The sequence below is a fragment of the Hemitrygon akajei genome, chromosome 7 (genome assembly GCF_048418815.1).
Source record: "Hemitrygon akajei chromosome 7, sHemAka1.3, whole genome shotgun sequence".
NCBI classification, from domain to species: Eukaryota; Metazoa; Chordata; class Chondrichthyes; order Myliobatiformes; family Dasyatidae; genus Hemitrygon; species Hemitrygon akajei.
In genome coordinates this window covers 106,987,177-107,007,732 of record NC_133130.1, presented here as the reverse complement: position 1 = coordinate 107,007,732, position 20,556 = coordinate 106,987,177, and the positions used below count along the sequence as shown (strand labels likewise).

The window sequence follows — 20,556 nt, the reverse complement described above, 5'->3', positions numbered from 1 at the left end:
TCTATCTAACTCTATCCCCTGACCCCGCTATCTATAAGAGCTCTATCTAACTCTATCCCCTGACCCGGCTATCTATAAGAGCTCTATCTAACTCTATCCCCTGACCCCGCTATCTATAAGAGCTCTATCTAACTCTATCCCTGACCCCGCTATCTATAAGAGCTCTATCTAACTCTATCCCCTGACCCCGCTATCTATAAGAGCTCTATCTAACTCTATCCCCTGACCCCGCTATCTATAAGAGCTCTATCTAACTCTATCCCCTGACCCCGCTATCTATAAGAGCTCTATCTAACTCTATCCCCTGACCCCGCTATCTATAAGAGCTCTATCTAACTCTATCCGCTGACCCTGCTATCTATAAGAGCGCTATCTAACTCTATCCCCTGACCCCGCTATCTATAAGAGCTCTATCTAACTCTATCCCCTGACCCTGCTGTCTATAAGAGCTCTATCTAACTCTATCCCCTGACCCCGCTATCTATAAGAGCTCTATCTAACTCTATCCCCTGACCCCGCTATCTATAAGAGCTCTATCTAACTCTATCCCCTGACCCCGCTATCTATAAGAGCTCTATCTAACTCTATCCCTTGACCCTGCTATCTATAAGAGCTCTATCTAACTCTATCCCCTGACCCTGCTATCTATGAGCTCTATCTAACTCTATCCCCTGACCCCGCTATCTATAAGAGCTCTATCTAACTCTATCCCCTGACCCCGCTATCTATAAGACCTCTATCTAACTCTATCCCTTGACCCCGCTGTCTATAACAGCTCTATCTAACTCACTATCACTCCAGTTCTCTGGGCTTTGAGGCTTCTGATGGGAATCAGAGACTTGCATACAAATACATGAAATGGAGTAGGAGGAATTACTCAAGCCTGCTCTGACACTTATAAAGATCTGGGGCTACCTGGTAGCATAGTGGTTAGTGCAACATCAGTACAGCGCTTGTGACCAGGGTTCAATTCCCGCTCACTCATCCAGTGGATGCAAGCCTGACTCATCCAGCCCAGTGGATCCAGAGAGCTTGGAAGGTGATGCACCATCAATAACTCTCTCTGAGACCTGAAGGCGAGATATCGGCTTTTATTGACTGGAAGAAGGAACAAGCAGTGGTTGACCACCATACTACATCCTGGAGACTGAGAGGCCGGGCTCAGACCTCAATCGCCTTTATACCGGGGTCTGTGGGAGGAGCCACAGGAGCAGTCAGCAGAGGGGCGTGTCCAGACAGTTATATGTAGTTCACCACAGAAGGACAGACAGGTGAGATGTGGTTTTTACTGAGCTCCTGATCACTGTGTCATCCAGTATGTTCCGCTTTCTAAAGGGCTCGTGTCTAACTGCCTTCCACAAGTCAGTGGGAATGTTACATTTTTTTTAAGGAGGCTTTGAGAACATACCTAACTCTTTCCCATTGTGTTCCTGGTAAGTTAATTTTTTATGGCAGAACTTTTGTGAATCTCTCCCATTGTGTTCCTGCTAGGTTTTTTAAAGTGGCGTATGTGTTTTAGTAGTCTGGTGCCTGGCATGCGAGGAATGCAGTCTGCCCTCTTGAGCCAACTGGATGAAATTAGAGATTCAGTCAAAGGTCAAAGTAAGTTTATTGTCGAAGTATATATACTGTATGTCACCATAAACTACCTTGAGATTCATTTTCTTGCAGGCTTTCACAGTAGAACAGAGAAATACAATGGAGTCAATAAAAAGCTACACACAAAGACTGTCAAACAATGTGCAAAATAAGTTTTCTGAAGTCTTCTTGTGAAATAATTGTCATTCAAGATTCAAGATTATTCTTCAGGACATGAGCGTAAAGGAGAACAAAATGGTTGTTACTCCGGATACAGTGCATCCAAAACATAAAAAAGACAATAGATATGAATACAAAGCAATCCTATAAGAAATTGTTTGAGTGTGGCCGTATATACATAAGATTAACCTACATACATTGATTGATCATATGTACATAAAGTGACGCTCGGTGCAGTAGTTTCTCTACATAAGGTGACTCTGACAGGAAGTGATTAAGCAAGACGTATGAAAACACAATAAGATGGTCAGGAGACCCCTCTGTGGTTGCCACACTTGGATTTGCCTCCTTTCTTGAAGATCGATCTTAGCCATAGCTTCACAAACTGAGAATTTTAGGAAGGGACTCCTGAAGAAAGACCAGATAGGAAATCCAGCAGAGTTTTGTATCTACTAACTTCAGTGTATTTTATAACTTTATTTTCAGATAGACATTCCTGAATGTTCTTGGTTTCCCATTATCATTTAATTTAAAAAATTCCAAAGCCCACAGCAGTGGATAAAACTCCATCTCCCCCAGAACATACTGGTGCAATTCTACACTGCCATCACAGAGAGCCTCCTCACATCAGCCGTCACTGCCTGGTTTGGTGCAGCATCCTTACAAAATATACAAACACTACAGCCAACTCTCAGGTCAGCAGAAAAGGCCATTGACTGCAGTCTATCATAACTGCAGGACGCAGGGCAAGAAATGGGCAGGAGAAACCATTGTGGACTCTACACACCCTGCAAACTGCCTTTTCCAAAAGCTCCTTTCTGGAAAGCACTAAAGGGCTATTTTAAAAAAAAACTTCATGCCATCTTAAAAGTTTCTTCTCCACAGGCAGTTAATCTGATCAACCTGATTAATCTAATCAGATCAATCTGATTCTAGTTAGCCTCCCCACCCGCTCTATCTATTACCCCCTATCACTGCACTGAAAACACTTCAAAAACTACTTTATAATGTTGTTTGCATTGTAAATGCATGCTAGCATTTCATATATTTATGCAGGTTTTATTACATATCAGTACTTCAACAACTAATCTTATTTTTATATTTTTTTATCCTTTACAATTGTTGAATGTTGTTTTTGTTGCATGTCACACCCTGACCAACACACCACAGCAACACACGTAAGCATACGTGGTGAATGACATCCATCCAAATCGGAATTTGTTAGTTTGTCCAGGACGCGTTTTGAATCTAAATGAACAAAAAGGTTTGAAATATGAATCCCCAACACGCTCCACGGGGGTAAGGGTGCATTGCTTTTTTAGCTTATTCTTTGAAATATTTTGTCAAAGACTCCAAATTTCTATGGTATGTGGCAATTAGAATTTTCATTAATTGAATAGTTGCTGGGTTTGGATTCAGATTCATTTCGTTATCACATGTACGTTGAAACACAACCTGAAGATGCACTGGGGCAGCCCACAAGTGCCGCTGCCTCACTCTGGCACCGACGTATTTAAGCCCACAATGTTCACAGAGCAGCACAACAGCAAAGGAAGCCCCATTCCTCCTGACCACTGGTACGTACTCCCCTCCGACCCCAGGACAAGCCGTTTCTGGGCTTCCAGTGCAATCGTGGACTCACAGACCTGATCCCATCAATGACTTGCTGACCTGGTTGTGCGGGGGGGGGGGGGGGGGAGGAGGGGGAGGTGCATCAGCCCTCGTCCACACTGGTCTGCCAGACCAGCATCTCACCACCGATGTCCTTCGTCACACGTCCAAACCACTGACCTTTGAATGTAGAATATGGAGTGCAGAGCAGAGGCCTAGAATCTGACCTGACCTCTAGCTTCCCCACGACCTTGCCCCTAAATTCCAACCTGACACCACCACCCCAACCCCCGCTCTGGCCTCAAAATCATCCCAATGAGCTTAAAAAGTAGCTAAATCTGAGCCACAATCTTGACGGAGACTGCAGCTCGGCACTGGAAGACTTGCCCAGGTTCTTGAATGTTTGGGGGCGCTGAAAGTAAAACAAAGGGTGTGAGTTCAGTTCCATCCTGGGGCAGCCCCCACTGAACAACAGAGGCTGCTGTGCCAGCGGTGTGTTGTGACAGAGCCTTTCAACTTCAAGTTCATTGTCATTCAACTGTACAGCTAAATGAAACGATGTTCCTCTGGGACCAAGGGGCAAAACACAGTATCACAGTCAGACATAAAACAATACTAACAGATCTGTCTGTTGACATAAAGTGCATATACAACATATAGTTCAATATAGTGAACTATATAGAGTAGAATGCCACTGGCACTGTCATGAATAGTGTGTAGCAGGGTGTTAAGTCTCACAGACTGGGGGAAGAAGCTGTCACCCAGCCTGACAGTCCGTGTTCCTATACTGAAGCCCCTTGAGGGGGGATCGAGTGAAGCAACGCATGGCAGCAGTAGCTAGTACTACAAGTTCTGTGGTGCTGACTACAGAACCTGGTCAGACGGAGGAGGAGCCAGGCCCGGAGTCACCCCATAGGGCCCGGAACCTACAAGCATCACAAGTCCCGTCCACTAAGCAGGAAGTGGGAACAGCGTCAGGTGAAATGGCCTGCCGCCAACAAGGAGGAGTGGCTCCATTTAGATGAGGACGTAGACAGGATTCTGGAGGCGATATCGAAGGGCAATGCCGACCAGAAGCTCCGGACTACGTGCACCCTCATAATGAGCATACATAGGCTCAGAACGGTTTGGCGTCAAGGAAAAGCATATGGAACAAGTAATCCAAACCGGCGGGAACTGAAGATCAGCCAGCTGAGACAAGAACTCAAAGCTCTGAAGCGCCACTTTAAGTTGGCCAAGGAGGAGGAGAAAGCTGCCCTGTCAAACCTCACAGGTATCGTAAGGAGGAGAAAGCTGCCCTGTCAAACCTCACAGGTATCGTAAGGAGGAGAAAGCTGCCCTGTCAGACCTCACAGGTATCGTAAGGAGGAGAAAGCTGCCCTGTCAGACCTCACAGGTATCGTAAGGAGGAGAAAGCTGCCCTGTCAGACCTCACAGGTATCGTAAGGAGGAGAAAGCTGCCCTGTCAGACCTCACAGGTATCGTAAGGAGAAAGCTGCCCTGTCAGACCTCACAGGTATCGTAAGGAGGGGGAGAAAGCTGCCCTGTCAGACCTCACAGGTATCGTAAGGAGGGGGAGAAAGCTGCCCAGTCAAACCTCACAGGTATCGTAAGGAGAAAGCTGCCCTGTCAAACCTCACAGGTATCGTAAGGAGAAAGCTGCCCTGTCAGACCTCACAGGTATCGTAAGGAGAAAGCTGCCCTGTCAGACCTCACAGGTATCGTAAGGAGGAGAAAGCTGCCCTGTCAGACCTCACAGGTATCGTAAGGAGGGGGAGAAAGCTGCCCAGTCAGACCTCACAGGTATCGTAAGGAGGGGGAGAAAGCTGCCCAGTCAAACCTCACAGGTATCGTAAGGAGAAAGCTGCCCTGTCAGACCTCACAGGTATCGTAAGGAGAAAGCTGCCCAGTCAGACCTCACAGGTATCGTAAGGAGAAAGCTGCCCAGTCAGACCTCACAGGTATCGTAAGGAGGGGGAGAAAGCTGCCCAGTCAAACCTCACAGGTATCGTAAGGAGAAAGCTGCCCTGTCAGACCTCACAGGTATCGTAAGGAGAAAGCTGCCCTGTCAGACCTCACAGGTATCGTAAGGAGAAAGCTGCCCAGTCAGACCTCACAGGTATCGTAAGGAGGGGGAGAAAGCTGCCCAGTCAAACCTCACAGGTATCGTAAGGAGGGGGAGAAAGCTGCCCTGTCAGACCTCACAGGTATCGTAAGGAGGAGAAAGCTGCCCTGTCAGACCTCACAGGTATCGTAAGGAGAAAGCTGCCCTGTCAGACCTCACAGGTATCGTAAGGAGAAAGCTGCCCAGTCAGACCTCACAGGTATCGTAAGGAGGAGAAAGCTGCCCTGTCAGACCTCACAGGTATCGTAAGGAGAAAGCTGCCCTGTCAGACCTCACAGGTATCGTAAGGAGGAGAAAGCTGCCCTGTCAGACCTCACAGGTATCGTAAGGAGGGGGAGAAAGCTGCCCTGTCAAACCTCACAGGTATCGTAAGGAGAAAGCTGCCCTGTCAGACCTCACAGGTATCGTAAGGAGAAAGCTGCCCAGTCAGACCTCACAGGTATCGTAAGGAGGAGAAAGCTGCCCTGTCAGACCTCACAGGTATCGTAAGGGGGAGAAAGCTGCCCTGTCAGACCTCACAGGTATCGTAAGGAGAAAGCTGCCCTGTCAAACCTCACAGGTATCGTAAGGAGGAGAAAGCTGCCCTGTCAAACCTCACAGGTATCGTAAGGAGGAGAAAGCTGCCCTGTCAGACCTCACAGGTATCGTAAGGAGGAGAAAGCTGCCCTGTCAGACCTCACAGGTATCGTAAGGAGGAGAAAGCTGCCCTGTCAGACCTCACAGGTATCGTAAGGAGGGGGAGAAAGCTGCCCTGTCAGACCTCACAGGTATCGTAAGGAGGAGAAAGCTGCCCTGTCAGACCTCACAGGTATCGTAAGGAGAAAGCTGCCCAGTCAGACCTCACAGGTATCGTAAGGAGGGGGAGAAAGCTGCCCTGTCAGACCTCACAGGTATCGTAAGGAGGAGAAAGCTGCCCTGTCAGACCTCACAGGTATCGTAAGGAGAAAGCTGCCCTGTCACACCTCACAGGTATCGTAAGGAGGAGAAAGCTGCCCTGTCAGACCTCACAGGTATCGTAAGGAGAAAGCTGCCCTGTCTGACCTCACAGGTATCGTAAGGAGAAAGCTGCCCTGTCAGACCTCACAGGTATCGTAAGGAGAAAGCTGCCCTGTCAGACCTCACAGGTATCGTAAGGGGGAGAAAGCTGCCCTGTCAGACCTCACAGGTATCGTAAGGAGAAAGCTGCCCTGTCAGACCTCACAGGTATCGTAAGGAGAAAGCTGCCCAGTCAGACCTCACAGGTATCGTAAGGAGAAAGCTGCCCAGTCAGACCTCACAGGTATCGTAAGGGGGAGAAAGCTGCCCTGTCAAACCTCACAGGTATCGTAAGGAGGGGGAGAAAGCTGCCCTGTCAAACCTCACAGGTATCGTAAGGAGGAGAAAGCTGCCCTGTCAGACCTCACAGGTATCGTAAGGAGGAGAAAGCTGCCCTGTCAGACCTCACAGGTATCGTAAGGAGGAGAAAGCTGCCCTGTCAGACCTCACAGGTATCGTAAGGAGAAAGCTGCCCTGTCAGACCTCACAGGTATCGTAAGGAGGAGAAAGCTGCCCTGTCAGACCTCACAGGTATCGTAAGGAGGGGGAGAAAGCTGCCCTGTCAAACCTCACAGGTATCGTAAGGAGGAGAAAGCTGCCCTGTCAGACCTCACAGGTATCGTAAGGAGGGGGAGAAAGCTGCCCTGTCAGACCTCACAGGTATCGTAAGGAGGAGAAAGCTGCCCAGTCAGACCTCACAGGTATCGTAAGGAGGAGAAAGCTGCCCTGTCAGACCTCACAGGTATCGTAAGGAGAAAGCTGCCCAGTCAGACCTCACAGGTATCGTAAGGAGGAGGAGAAAGCTGCCCTGTCAGACCTCACAGGTATCGTAAGGAGGAGAAAGCTGCCCAGTCAGACCTCACAGGTATCGTAAGGGGGAGAAAGCTGCCCTGTCAGACCTCACAGGTATCGTAAGGAGAAAGCTGCCCTGTCAGACCTCACAGGTATCGTAAGGAGAAAGCTGCCCTGTCAGTCCTCACAGGTATCGTAAGGAGAAAGCTGCCCTGTCAGACCTCACAGGTATCGTAAGGGGGAGAAAGCTGCCCTGTCAGACCTCACAGGTATCGTAAGGAGGAGAAAGCTGCCCTGTCAGACCTCACAGGTATCGTAAGGAGAAAGCTGCCCTGTCAGTCCTCACAGGTATCGTAAGGAGGAGAAAGCTGCCCTGTCAGACCTCACAGGTATCGTAAGGAGGAGAAAGCTGCCCTGTCAGACCTCACAGGTATCGTAAGGAGAAAGCTGCCCTGTCAGACCTCACAGGTATCGTAAGGAGGAGAAAGCTGCCCTGTCAGACCTCACAGGTATCGTAAGGAGAAAGCTGCCCTGTCAGACCTCACAGGTATCGTAAGGAGAAAGCTGCCCTGTCAGTCCTCACAGGTATCGTAAGGAGGAGAAAGCTGCCCTGTCAGACCTCACAGGTATCGTAAGGAGGAGAAAGCTGCCCTGTCAGACCTCACAGGTATCGTAAGGAGAAAGCTGCCCTGTCAGACCTCACAGGTATCGTAAGGAGGAGAAAGCTGCCCTGTCAGACCTCACAGGTATCGTAAGGAGAAAGCTGCCCTGTCAGACCTCACAGGTATCGTAAGGAGAAAGCTGCCCTGTCAGTCCTCACAGGTATCGTAAGGAGGAGAAAGCTGCCCTGTCAGACCTCACAGGTATCGTAAGGAGGAGAAAGCTGCCCTGTCAGACCTCACAGGTATCGTAAGGAGGAGAAAGCTGCCCTGTCAGACCTCACAGGTATCGTAAGGAGGAGAAAGCTGCCCTGTCAGACCTCACAGGTATCGTAAGGAGGAGAAAGCTGCCCAGTCAGACCTCACAGGTATCGTAAGGAGAAAGCTGCCCTGTCAGTCCTCACAGGTATCGTAAGGAGGGGGAGAAAGCTGCCCTGTCAGACCTCACAGGTATCGTAAGGAGAAAGCTGCCCTGTCAGACCTCACAGGTATCGTAAGGAGAAAGCTGCCCTGTCAAACCTCACAGGTATCGTAAGGAGAAAGCTGCCCTGTCAAACCTCACAGGTATCGTAAGGAGAAAGCTGCCCTGTCAGACCTCACAGGTATCGTAAGGAGAAAGCTGCCCTGTCAGACCTCACAGGTATCGTAAGGAGAAAGCTGCCCTGTCAGACCTCACAGGTATCGTAAGGAGAAAGCTGCCCTGTCAGACCTCACAGGTATCGTAAGGGGGAGAAAGCTGCCCTGTCAGACCTCACAGGTATCGTAAGGAGAAAGCTGCCCTGTCAGACCTCACAGGTATCGTAAGGAGAAAGCTGCCCTGTCAGACCTCACAGGTATCGTAAGGAGAAAGCTGCCCTGTCAGACCTCACAGGTATCGTAAGGGGGAGAAAGCTGCCCAGTCAGACCTCACAGGTATCGTAAGGAGAAAGCTGCCCTGTCAGACCTCACAGGTATCGTAAGGAGAAAGCTGCCCTGTCTGACCTCACAGGTATCGTAAGGAGAAAGCTGCCCTGTCAGACCTCACAGGTATCGTAAGGAGGAGAAAGCTGCCCTGTCAAACCTCACAGGTATCGTAAGGAGGGGGAGAAAGCTGCCCTGTCAGACCTCACAGGTATCGTAAGGAGGAGAAAGCTGCCCTGTCAGACCTCACAGGTATCGTAAGGAGAAAGCTGCCCTGTCAGACCTCACAGGTATCGTAAGGAGGAGAAAGCTGCCCTGTCAGACCTCACAGGTATCGTAAGGGGGAGAAAGCTGCCCTGTCAGACCTCACAGGTATCGTAAGGAGAAAGCTGCCCTGTCAGACCTCACAGGTATCGTAAGGAGGAGAAAGCTGCCCTGTCAGACCTCACAGGTATCGTAAGGAGAAAGCTGCCCAGTCAGACCTCACAGGTATCGTAAGGAGAAAGCTGCCCTGTCAGACCTCACAGGTATCGTAAGGAGGAGAAAGCTGCCCTGTCAGACCTCACAGGTATCGTAAGGGGGAGAAAGCTGCCCTGTCAGACCTCACAGGTATCGTAAGGAGAAAGCTGCCCTGTCAGACCTCACAGGTATCGTAAGGAGGAGAAAGCTGCCCTGTCAAACCTCACAGGTATCGTAAGGAGAAAGCTGCCCTGTCAGACCTCACAGGTATCGTAAGGAGGAGAAAGCTGCCCTGTCAGACCTCACAGGTATCGTAAGGAGAAAGCTGCCCTGTCAGACCTCACAGGTATCGTAAGGAGGAGAAAGCTGCCCTGTCAAACCTCACAGGTATCGTAAGGAGGAGAAAGCTGCCCTGTCAGACCTCACAGGTATCGTAAGGAGGAGAAAGCTGCCCTGTCAGACCTCACAGGTATCGTAAGGAGAAAGCTGCCCTGTCAGACCTCACAGGTATCGTAAGGAGGAGAAAGCTGCCCTGTCAAACCTCACAGGTATCGTAAGGAGAAAGCTGCCCTGTCAGACCTCACAGGTATCGTAAGGAGGAGAAAGCTGCCCTGTCAGACCTCACAGGTATCGTAAGGAGAAAGCTGCCCTGTCAGACCTCACAGGTATCGTAAGGAGAAAGCTGCCCTGTCAGACCTCACAGGTATCGTAAGGAGAAAGCTGCCCTGTCAGACCTCACAGGTATCGTAAGGAGAAAGCTGCCCAGTCAGACCTCACAGGTATCGTAAGGAGAAAGCTGCCCTGTCAGACCTCACAGGTATCGTAAGGAGGAGAAAGCTGCCCTGTCAAACCTCACAGGTATCGTAAGGAGAAAGCTGCCCTGTCAGACCTCACAGGTATCGTAAGGAGAAAGCTGCCCTGTCAGACCTCACAGGTATCGTAAGGAGGAGAAAGCTGCCCTGTCAGACCTCACAGGTATCGTAAGGAGAAAGCTGCCCTGTCAGACCTCACAGGTATCGTAAGGAGGAGAAAGCTGCCCTGTCAGACCTCACAGGTATCGTAAGGAGGAGAAAGCTGCCCTGTCAGACCTCACAGGTATCGTAAGGAGAAAGCTGCCCTGTCAGACCTCACAGGTATCGTAAGGAGAAAGCTGCCCTGTCAGACCTCACAGGTATCGTAAGGAGGAGAAAGCTGCCCTGTCAAACCTCACAGGTATCGTAAGGAGGAGAAAGCTGCCCTGTCAGACCTCACAGGTATCGTAAGGAGGAGAAAGCTGCCCTGTCAGACCTCACAGGTATCGTAAGGAGAAAGCTGCCCTGTCAGACCTCACAGGTATCGTAAGGAGGAGAAAGCTGCCCTGTCAAACCTCACAGGTATCGTAAGGAGAAAGCTGCCCTGTCAGACCTCACAGGTATCGTAAGGAGGAGAAAGCTGCCCTGTCAGACCTCACAGGTATCGTAAGGAGAAAGCTGCCCTGTCAGACCTCACAGGTATCGTAAGGAGGAGAAAGCTGCCCTGTCAGACCTCACAGGTATCGTAAGGAGGAGAAAGCTGCCCTGTCAGACCTCACAGGTATCGTAAGGAGAAAGCTGCCCTGTCAGACCTCACAGGTATCGTAAGGAGGAGAAAGCTGCCCTGTCAGACCTCACAGGTATCGTAAGGAGGAGAAAGCTGCCCTGTCAGACCTCACAGGTATCGTAAGGAGGAAGCTGCCCTGTCAGACCTCACAGGTATCGTAAGGAGAAAGCTGCCCTATCAGACCTCACAGGTATCGTAAGGGGGAAGCTCATCACACTCGGGTGGGCGGAGTGGCACCAAAGGTAGGGCAAGGAGAGGGCCCGAAAGCTCAATGCTTTCATTACCAATCCCATTCGGCTTCACCAAAAGGATACTACGGCAGAAGCGAAGAGGCCACCTCACTTGTTGTGTAGAGGAGATAACCACCATCTCAGTATCATTTTCAGTGACGCCTCGAGAGAGCAGGACCTCGGCCCGTGTGAGGCACCGGTGACACCTCCAGAACCAGTGACCCAGTTCAACATCACTGAGCCCACCCTGAAGGAAGCCAAAGCAGCAGGAGCAAATTCCACCCCTGGACCCAGCGGAGTGCCTCACAAAGTCTACAGGCAGTGCCCAAGGCTCCTTGTGCGACTCTGGGAGATCTTAAAGGTGATCTGGCGGAGAGAAAAGGTCGCTGCTCATTGGAGGCAAGCGGAGGGTGTCCAGATACCAAAAGAAGAGGATTCAATCAAAATCGAGCAGTTTCATATCATCTCGCTGCTCAGCATTGAAGGGAAGATATTCAAGATTGTGGCCCAACATTTAACTGAGTTCCTCTTGAAGAATGGATACGTAGACACCTCAGTACAGAAGTGGGGAGCCCCAGGAGTGGTGACCCAGCTCATCCGGGAGGCAAGGGAAAACAGAGGAGACTTTGCATCACTCTGGCTAGACCTAACTATTGTCTATGGATCCATCCCACACAAGCTCGTTGAAACAGCACTGACAAGACACCATGTTCCAGAGATGATCCGAAACCTCATTCTGGACCATTACCGCAACTTCAGGTTGAGAGTCTCCTCAGGGTCACGAACATCCGCCTGGCATCGGCTGGAGAAGGGCATAATCACTGGCTGCACAGTCTCAGTGCCACTCTTCTCATTGGCCACGAACATGATTGTCAAGTCAGAGGAGGTGGAAAGTAGAGGCCCCAAGTCTAGATCTGGCACTTGGCAGCCCCCCATAAAAGCATTCATGGACAACCTGACGGTGATGGCAACATCTGTCCCTGGGTGCAGATGACTCCTTCAAGGGCTGGAATGGCTCATATAACCATATAACAATTACAGCACGGAAACAGGCCATCTCGGCCCTTCTAGTCCGTGCCGAACGCTTACTCTCACCTAGTCCAACCTACCCGCACTCAGCCCATAACCCTCCATTCCTTTCCTGTCCACATACCTATCCAATTTTACTTTAAATGACAATATCGAATCTGCCTCTACCACTTCTACTGGAAGCTCGTTCCACACAGCTACCACTCTTTGAGTAAAGAAATTCCTCCTCGTGTTACCCCTAAACTTTTGCCCCTTAACTCTCAACTCATGTCCTCCTGTTTGAATCTCCCCTACTCCCAATGGAAAAAGCCTATCCATGTCAACTCTATCCATCCCCCTCATAATTTTAAATACCTCTATCAAGTACCCCCTCAACCTTCTATGCTCCAAAGAATAAAGACCTAACTTGTTCATCTCATGGGCAAGGATGAACTTTAAACCAGCCAAGTCCAGGTCTCTGGTCCTGAAAAAGGCAAGAGTGCCCGACCGGTTCCGTTTTACCCTGGGAGGAGTCAACAAACCAGGAGTGACTTGATAATCTGGTTCACTGCGATTGACAAATTGGGGCTTCCAGGAAAATTCAAAGCCTGGATGTACCAACATGGAGTCTTGCCAAGGCTACTGTGGCCCCTTCTAGACTACGAGGTGCCAATGCCGACAGTGGAGGCTCTGGAGAAGTTTCCCCGAAGGTGGCTGGGGCTTCCCTGGACCTTAAGCAGCATTGCCCTGTATGGACACTCCACCAAGCTGCAACTCCCCATCAGCGGCCCACCAGAGGAATTCAAAGTCACTCGATCCAGGGAGGTTATGATGTGCTGAGACTGGAGAGCTGGAGAGCTCGCTGTGAGCCAGTCGAAGCTGGGCGCTGGGGCTTTGCTGGCCATTCATTACAGCCGACTCTTAAACTCCTCGAAGTAAAAGGACTGCAGTGCAGCAGAACATTCTGGAGGCTGCTGAAAAGGCCTCGCGGTGGCTGTGGATCCGGAGGGGGGATCCTTGGATTAGTGCACCACTTGGACGCAAGTCGGGGGCTGATCACCCTCGGCTGGGTCGCCCGGGCGAGGGTGTCTGATGATTAAAGACCAAAAACATCCTACGACCCCGGGTTCATCACTGAAGACATGTCCAAGTAGCACCAGAAGATGTATTCTACAACTGCCTGACCGTAGGAGGTCATAGAGATTGTGTGATGGATGGGAGGGGTCCTACCTCTACCATCTGACGAATTCACCCCCTTTTCCCCTCTATTCCCCCACTCTCACCCCACACAAAAGCTCAGTCTCATTCTCCCACCATCCAGGAATGGCTTTTCTCCCTACCGTGCCCATAAGTCCAGAGCACAGATTCCCACCTTCATGGGAAGGCTGCTTTCAATCCCACCTGCCAACGAGACCAAGATCTTCCTTCATCAATCCTATTGCACGCTCTCTCTCTCTTTCTCTCCCCTCAGGAACTTCATTCCCCTCACATCGCAGACTCTCTCTTCCTTCCTGTTGTGATGATCTGTTGTCAATACCTCCCAGTCTCCAGATTCCTCTGACTACGTTGGTCGTTGATGCAGAGGACGCATTTCACTTTAATGTTTCAACCAATAAAGCTAATCTCATCTTTAGTGAGATCCTATCACAATTCTTCCAGGATTTTACCTGTGTCCGCTTACTCTCTCCCTGTCTTTGGGTACATCCCAAATTCAACTTTGAACACAAAGGAGGTAATGCGGCTGTTTAACTGCCGTATGAAAATCTAAAAACAGGGAATTAAACTTTGGTTAACTGGAAATGTTGGAGTAATCCATAATAAGATGATACTATATTGTACAGGGAGTTATTAATGATCTCTCTCAGCTGTGCTCAAATATCCTGAAGCCATGCACTTAAGTGCAATTAAGATGAAGCTCAAGGTTCTAATCATTTTAAGCCAGTTAATATATTTACTGCTAGGTAGCGCTGGAACCTTCTCGGGGCACTGATCTGCCCAGGGACACCTGAGTGATGTGTGTACTGTGCAGAAGCAGATGCGTATCTCACTCATTTCGCTTCATTTCAGTTCCCAGATGTTTAATGATTCCCCGAGGAGTTAATCACACAGTGGCAAAGTTTGGAGCCTTTTTTGAAACTCCCTCCTGTTTCATTAGCCAGAAAACAACAATGTTCAAACCACGGTCAGATTGGAGAAGCAACGCCTCATATTCTTTCTGGGTGGCCTCAAACCTGACAGCATTCTCCCCCCTCCCCATTCTGGCTCCCCTCTTACCCTTTTCTCTTCTCCTCACCTGCTTGACACCTCCCCCTGGTGTCCCTCCTCTTCCCCTTTTTCCCATGGCCTACTTTCCTCTCCTATCAGATTCCTTCTTCTTCTTCAGCTCTTCGTTTCCCACCTATCACTTCCCAGCTTCTCACTTCATCCTCCCTACCCCATCACTCACCCTCCTCCTCACCTAGAGTCAGCAGTCACCTGCCAGCTTGTACTCCTTCCCCTTACCCCATCTTCTTATTCGGGCTTCGCCTGACCTGCTGAGTTCCTCCAGCACTTTGTCTGTATTGCTCAAGATTTCCAGTGTCTGCAGAAGCTCTTTTGTTGATGCTTTTCAAGGTCTGACCTCACTGAAAAATGTGCTGTTTGTCTGAAGAACTAACATCCAAATCTGCACAACCAGATCAGTTTCCTTCAAGGTCACAGAAGCAGAAAGGCAAAGGAATGATTAATCTGCTTTTAGCCCTTCTTGATGCAATTTCTAGATAAACGGAGCTCTCAGCTGATTGTTCAGTGGATGGCTGCATTCTGAGCCTCACATAACAGGCAGATGTTTGAGTTCCTTATCTGTGCTGAGTCTTTCTGGGAGCAAGTGCATGGACATGATTTCTGTATCCGCAGCTAAAGAGAGGAAAATCCCACAGGCTCTCCTCATCCCCATTGATGGTTGACTCTCGGCTGGAAAATACGTGAGCATTAATTCACAGGTTTTGAGTGTACTCTTAAGAGTGAATGAATACTTCTAGCTCTGGCCTCAGACAGGTTCAGATTCACATTTGGATTTGTCTGTCTCATGTACATTTAAACACAGTGAAATGTTTCATTTGTGTTAACAACCAACACGTCCAAGAGTGTGCTGGGAGCAGCCCCCAACCCAACATCAACAGAGCATGCCCACTAGGCTCGGCAGAACATCACAGAGCACACCAAATGGCAAAGTAACAACAACAAAATAAACCCTGTTCCTCCCTCCCACCTACCCACATGCAGAGTCCTCCAGGGACTGGCTTCAGCCTCCAGTATCTAGCAGACTCATGGATTCACAGACCCCTCCCAAACAGACTCATGGATTCACAGACCCCTCCCAAACGGACTGGAGGATTCACAGACCCCTCCCAAACAGACTGGTGGGTTCACAGACCCCTCCCAAACAGACTCATGGATTCACAGACCCCTCCCAAACAGACTCATGGATTCACAGACCCCTCCCAAACGGACTGGTGGATTCACAGACCCCTCCCAAATGGACTGGAGGATTCACAGACCCCTCCCAAACAGACTGGTGGGTTCACAGACCCCTCCCAAACGGACTGGAGGATTCACAGAACCCTCCCAAATGGACTGGTGGATTCACAGACCCCTCCCAAACGGACTGGAGGATTCACAGACCCCTCCCAAATGGACTGGTGGGTTCACAGATCCCTCCCAAACGGACTCATGGATTCACAGACCCCTCCCAAACAGACTGGAGGATTCATAGACCCCTCCCAAACGGACTGGTGGATTCACAGACCCCTCCCAAACAGACTGGAGGATTCACAGACCCCTCCCAAACGGACTGGTGAGTTCACAGACCCCTCCCAAACAGACTCATGGATTCACAGACCCCTCCCAAACAGACTGGAGGATTCATAGACCCCTCCCAAACGGACTGGTGGATTCACAGACCCCTCCCAAACAGACTGGAGGATTCACAGACCCCTCCCAAACGGACTGGTGGATTCACAGACCCCTCCCAAACAGACTGGTGGATTCACAGACCCCTCCCAAACAGACTGGAGGATTCACAGACCCCTCCCAAACGGACTGGTGGATTCACAGACCCCTCCCAAACAGACTCATGGATTCACAGGCCCCTCCCAAACGGACTGGAGGATTCATAGACCCCTCCCAAACAGACTCATGGATTCACAGACCCCTCCCAAACGGACTGGTGGGTTCACAGACCCCTCCCAAACTGACTCATGGATTCACAGACCCCTCCCAAACAGACTCATGGATTCACAGACCCCTCCCAAACGGACTGGAGGATTCACAGACCCCTCCCAAACGGACTGGTGGATTCACAGACCCCTCCCAAACGGACTGGAGGATTCACAGACCCCTCCCAAACAGACTGGTGGATTCACAGACCCCTCCCAAACAGACTCATGGATTCACAGATCCCTCCCAAACAGACTCATGGATTCACAGACCCCTCCCAAACAGACTGGTGGATTCACAGACCCCTCCCAAACAGACTGGAGGATTCGCAGACCCCTCCCAAACTGACTCATGGATTCACAGACCCCTCCCAAACAGACTCATGGATTCACAGACCCCTCCCAAACGGACTGGAGGATTCACAGACCCCTCCCAAACGGACTGGTGGATTCACAGACCCCTCCCAAACAGACTGGTGGGTTCACAGACCCCTCCCAAACGGACTGGTGGATTCACAGACCCCTCCCAAACAGACTCATGGATTCACAGACCCCTCCCAAGCAGACTGGTGGATTCAAAGGCCCTGGCCCCCGACTCCCCCAGTAGACTCGTACACTCACAGACCCCTCCCCAGCAGACTAGTAGGGATTTGCAGATTCATGCTCAGTCATCGAGCCGGGACTTCTTGAACTCTGATTAGTTTTGGGGCACCAGGTGTGAAGAATGTGCCCTTGGAGGCAGAACCAGACTGAAGGTATAGAGAGCAATGGCAGAACAGAGGGAGTCAGTTTTTGGAGACAGACAATAGTTACTAGTAGAGAGGGGGGCAGCAGTATATGGTAAAGGTCAGGAGCAAACGAACAGCAATTGGAATAGGCAAGAACAGGAGTGTATGAGGGGGTGACAAGGTTTGTAACAGTGAGGAAGAACAGGAGCTAGAATTAATGAATGCATGATTATCATTTTCCTCTATTCTATTGATTGTGGGATTATTCCAAAGCCTAATTTGGAGTATTGTGTGCACCTCTGGTTATCTACCTCCAAAAAAGATATCCATAAGATTGAAAGAGTGCAGAGAAAATGTACAAGGATATTTCTGGGACTTGAGGACCTGAGTTATAGAGAAAGGAAGTTATCCAAGTGAGAGTTACAATTGTGGGGGCTCATCCGGGATTTGAACCTGGTAAATGTGTCAGGAGAAGGAGATTGTAACTCTTGCTTCAGCTAGCAGCTTAACCTAAGGGATGATAGCCCCTGGCCCAGCCAAACTTTAGAAATCTCGTTTGGGTGGATGCTGCATGATGTGTCCTCTGTTACTACTACAAAATAACAAACTGTACACAATATTTGATTAAACAATTGAGCTTTATAATTCTTAATTTGATTATATGGTTAGTAAAGAAACAAAGTAAAGAAAAGGGCCCATTCCCATGAACAGTCTAAGGCACAACATTGGAGCTCACTGATAAGGCCATTCGTCCACCATTGACCTCCTCCGATTGTCGCTGACCTTTGGGCCCTTGCTCCAGGTCCACTCCGTCTGGCAGTCTACCAACTCTCTCCATTAGCGTCTTCTCTCCTCATCTCTCTCTGGCAAAAAAACCGCGGAATCCCTCTCCCAGACACACAAGAAGGAACAACATCCCGCTCATTGGCTAACATGCCCCGTTATCTCTCGTCATAACCCAAACATTGCTGCTACAGAGAAACCATTACATTAGGAGTGGAACATTTCAGAGAGGCCATTAGCAGTGAAACCTTACAGCATGTTACAACAGTAAAAATACACCTGTATCTGGAAGGTCCAACTGCTGGTGAGTCAGTATCCTGGCAAAAACTACACCAGGAAGGCAAAAGAACACTCAAAGTAACTCCACAAATAAGTTATTGAAAAGCACAAACTAGGATATGGATACAAGAAAATTTCCCTATCACTGAATATCCCTCGGAGTACAATTAAGCCAAACTTCAAGTGATGGGTTGAACATGGCACAGCTGTAAATCTGCCTAGAGCAGGCCACCCTCAAAATCTGAGTGACCGTGCAAGAAGGGGTCTAGGGAGGGAGGCCACCAGGAGACCAATGACAACTCTGGAGGAGTTTCAAGCTTCAGTGGCTGAGATGGGAGAGACTGTGCCCGGGTGCTTCACCAGTCACAGCTTTATGGGAGAGTGGCAAAGAGAAACTCACTGTTGAAAAAAAAAGTCACGTGAAGTCTTGGCCAGAGTTTGCCAGAAGGCATGTGGGAGACTCTGAAGTCAGCGGGAAGAAGGTTCTATGGTCTGATGAAACCAAAACTGAGCTTTTTGATCATCAGGCTAAAGCATCATGTTTGGTCATCAGACACATCATCAAAAACACACCATCCCTACCGTGAAGCATGGTGGTAGCTGCATCATGCTGTGGGGATGCTTCACTGCAGCAGGCCCTGGAAGGCTTATGAAGGTAGACAGTAAAATGAATGCAGCTACACAGGAGTGGCTTAAAAACAACAAAGTTAATGTCCTGTGGTGGCCAAGTCAGAGTCCAGGCCTCAAGCCAATTGAAATTTTGTGGCTGGACTTGAAAAGGGCTTTCACTCACAATCCCCATGCAATCTGACAGAGCTTGAGCAGTTTTGTATGAAGAGTGGAGAAAAATTGCAGTGTACAGATGTCCAAAGCTGATAGAGACCTATCCACACAGACTCAAGACTGTAATTGCTGCCAAAGGTGCATCTCCTAATTACTGACTTGAAGGGGGTGAATACTTAAGCAATCAATTATTTTGTGCTTTATATTTGTAATTAATTTAGATCACTCTGTGGAGATCTGTTTTCACTTTGACACAGAAGAGTCTTTTTCTGTTGATCGGTGTCAACAAAAGCCAGATTAAATCCACTGTGACTCAATGCTGTAAAACAATTTTAAAAATGATAATTTCCGGGGTGGGGGGAGGAGAATACATTTTATGGGCACTGTAAATAGGGTGTTTTCAAAGCTGCATCTAGTGCATTATGTTCAGGTTTGAATCTCTTGCCAAAGAAAGGACTTGACTAACAGATTCCGAATACTCACACTCACTCCTCAAACACACTTTATTCACTTGTGCACAATGAGAATAGCACGACCCCTGTCACCACACTGTTCTGAAATGTGAAATAGAAATGTCATTTTATGCAGAACTCGATCAGTGAATACAGATATTGACCAATTGGTAACCTGGTGTATGTTCAAGTTCCTTATTTGCATGATCAATCACACTATGATCGTAGAGGTACTAATAGCCAATAGAATTTCCACTTTAAAGACCAATGATACTTCTGAATTAGTAAAGCAGTGGCAGAATCCATCAATTACATCCATATCTTGTCTCGGAATGCCAATGGCTCCAGTCCCCTGCTGTTTAAAGGGAAGCTTTGCTCTTCAAAGGCCTTTCTGACCTGGACTGACTGCACACTCTCTGTAAACTATCATCTTCAACCTTGCCTTGCTGCAACCTCCGCTACACCTGATGCAGAGAGAATGCACAAGAGATGCCCTGTGCTTGTCTCAGTGATGAGGTGTTGGTTGTATGAAGAGAGATTCATAGAAGAATGAGAGATCTCTTTGAAACTTACGAAGTTCTTACTAGCCAGGCATGGGGATCACATTTCCCCTAGCTGTGGGGTCTGGGTCTCATTCGGGGAATAGGGAGTCAGCTGTTTAGATCTGTTTATGTCTTCATCTCAGGAGATGATGAACTCTTGGATAGCACACACACAATTCTGGAGGAACTCAACAGGTCAGGCAGCATCTGTGGAAAGGAATAAACAGTGAATGTTTCAGGCCGAGACCGTTCATCAGGACTGGAAAGTGAGTGGGAAGAAACCAGAATAAGAAGGTTAGGGGGGGAGGGGAAGGAGTACAAGCTGGCTGGTGTTAGAGGAAACTAGGCGAGGGGAAAGGTGGGTGGGTGGGGAATCTGACAGGGGAGGAGAGTGGACCATGTGAGAAAGGGAAGGAGGAGGGGCACCAGAGGGATATGATGGACGGGTGAGGAGAAGAGAAGTCGTGAGAGGACAGTCAGAATGGGGAATTGGAAAAGAGAGATGATGGAGAGGAGAGAAATTGGAGAAATCAATATTTGTGCTGTCATGGAGGCTACCGTGTCGGAATATGAGGCGATGTTCCTTCAGTCTGAGAGTGGCCTTCTCTTGGCAGTAGAAGAGGCCATGGACTGACTTG

At 49.2% G+C, this 20,556-nt stretch overlaps 1 long non-coding RNA gene across 1 annotated transcript; it reads left to right on the top strand.

Annotated features, from left to right (window-relative positions):
• Positions 1-1,284: 1,284 nt before the first annotated feature.
• LOC140730031 (uncharacterized) lies at positions 1,285-1,900 on the top strand. Its single transcript, XR_012099488.1, has 2 exons — positions 1,285-1,433; positions 1,672-1,900. It is a non-coding gene; the product is annotated as an uncharacterized lncRNA (long non-coding RNA).
• Positions 1,901-20,556: the final 18,656 nt, after the last annotated feature.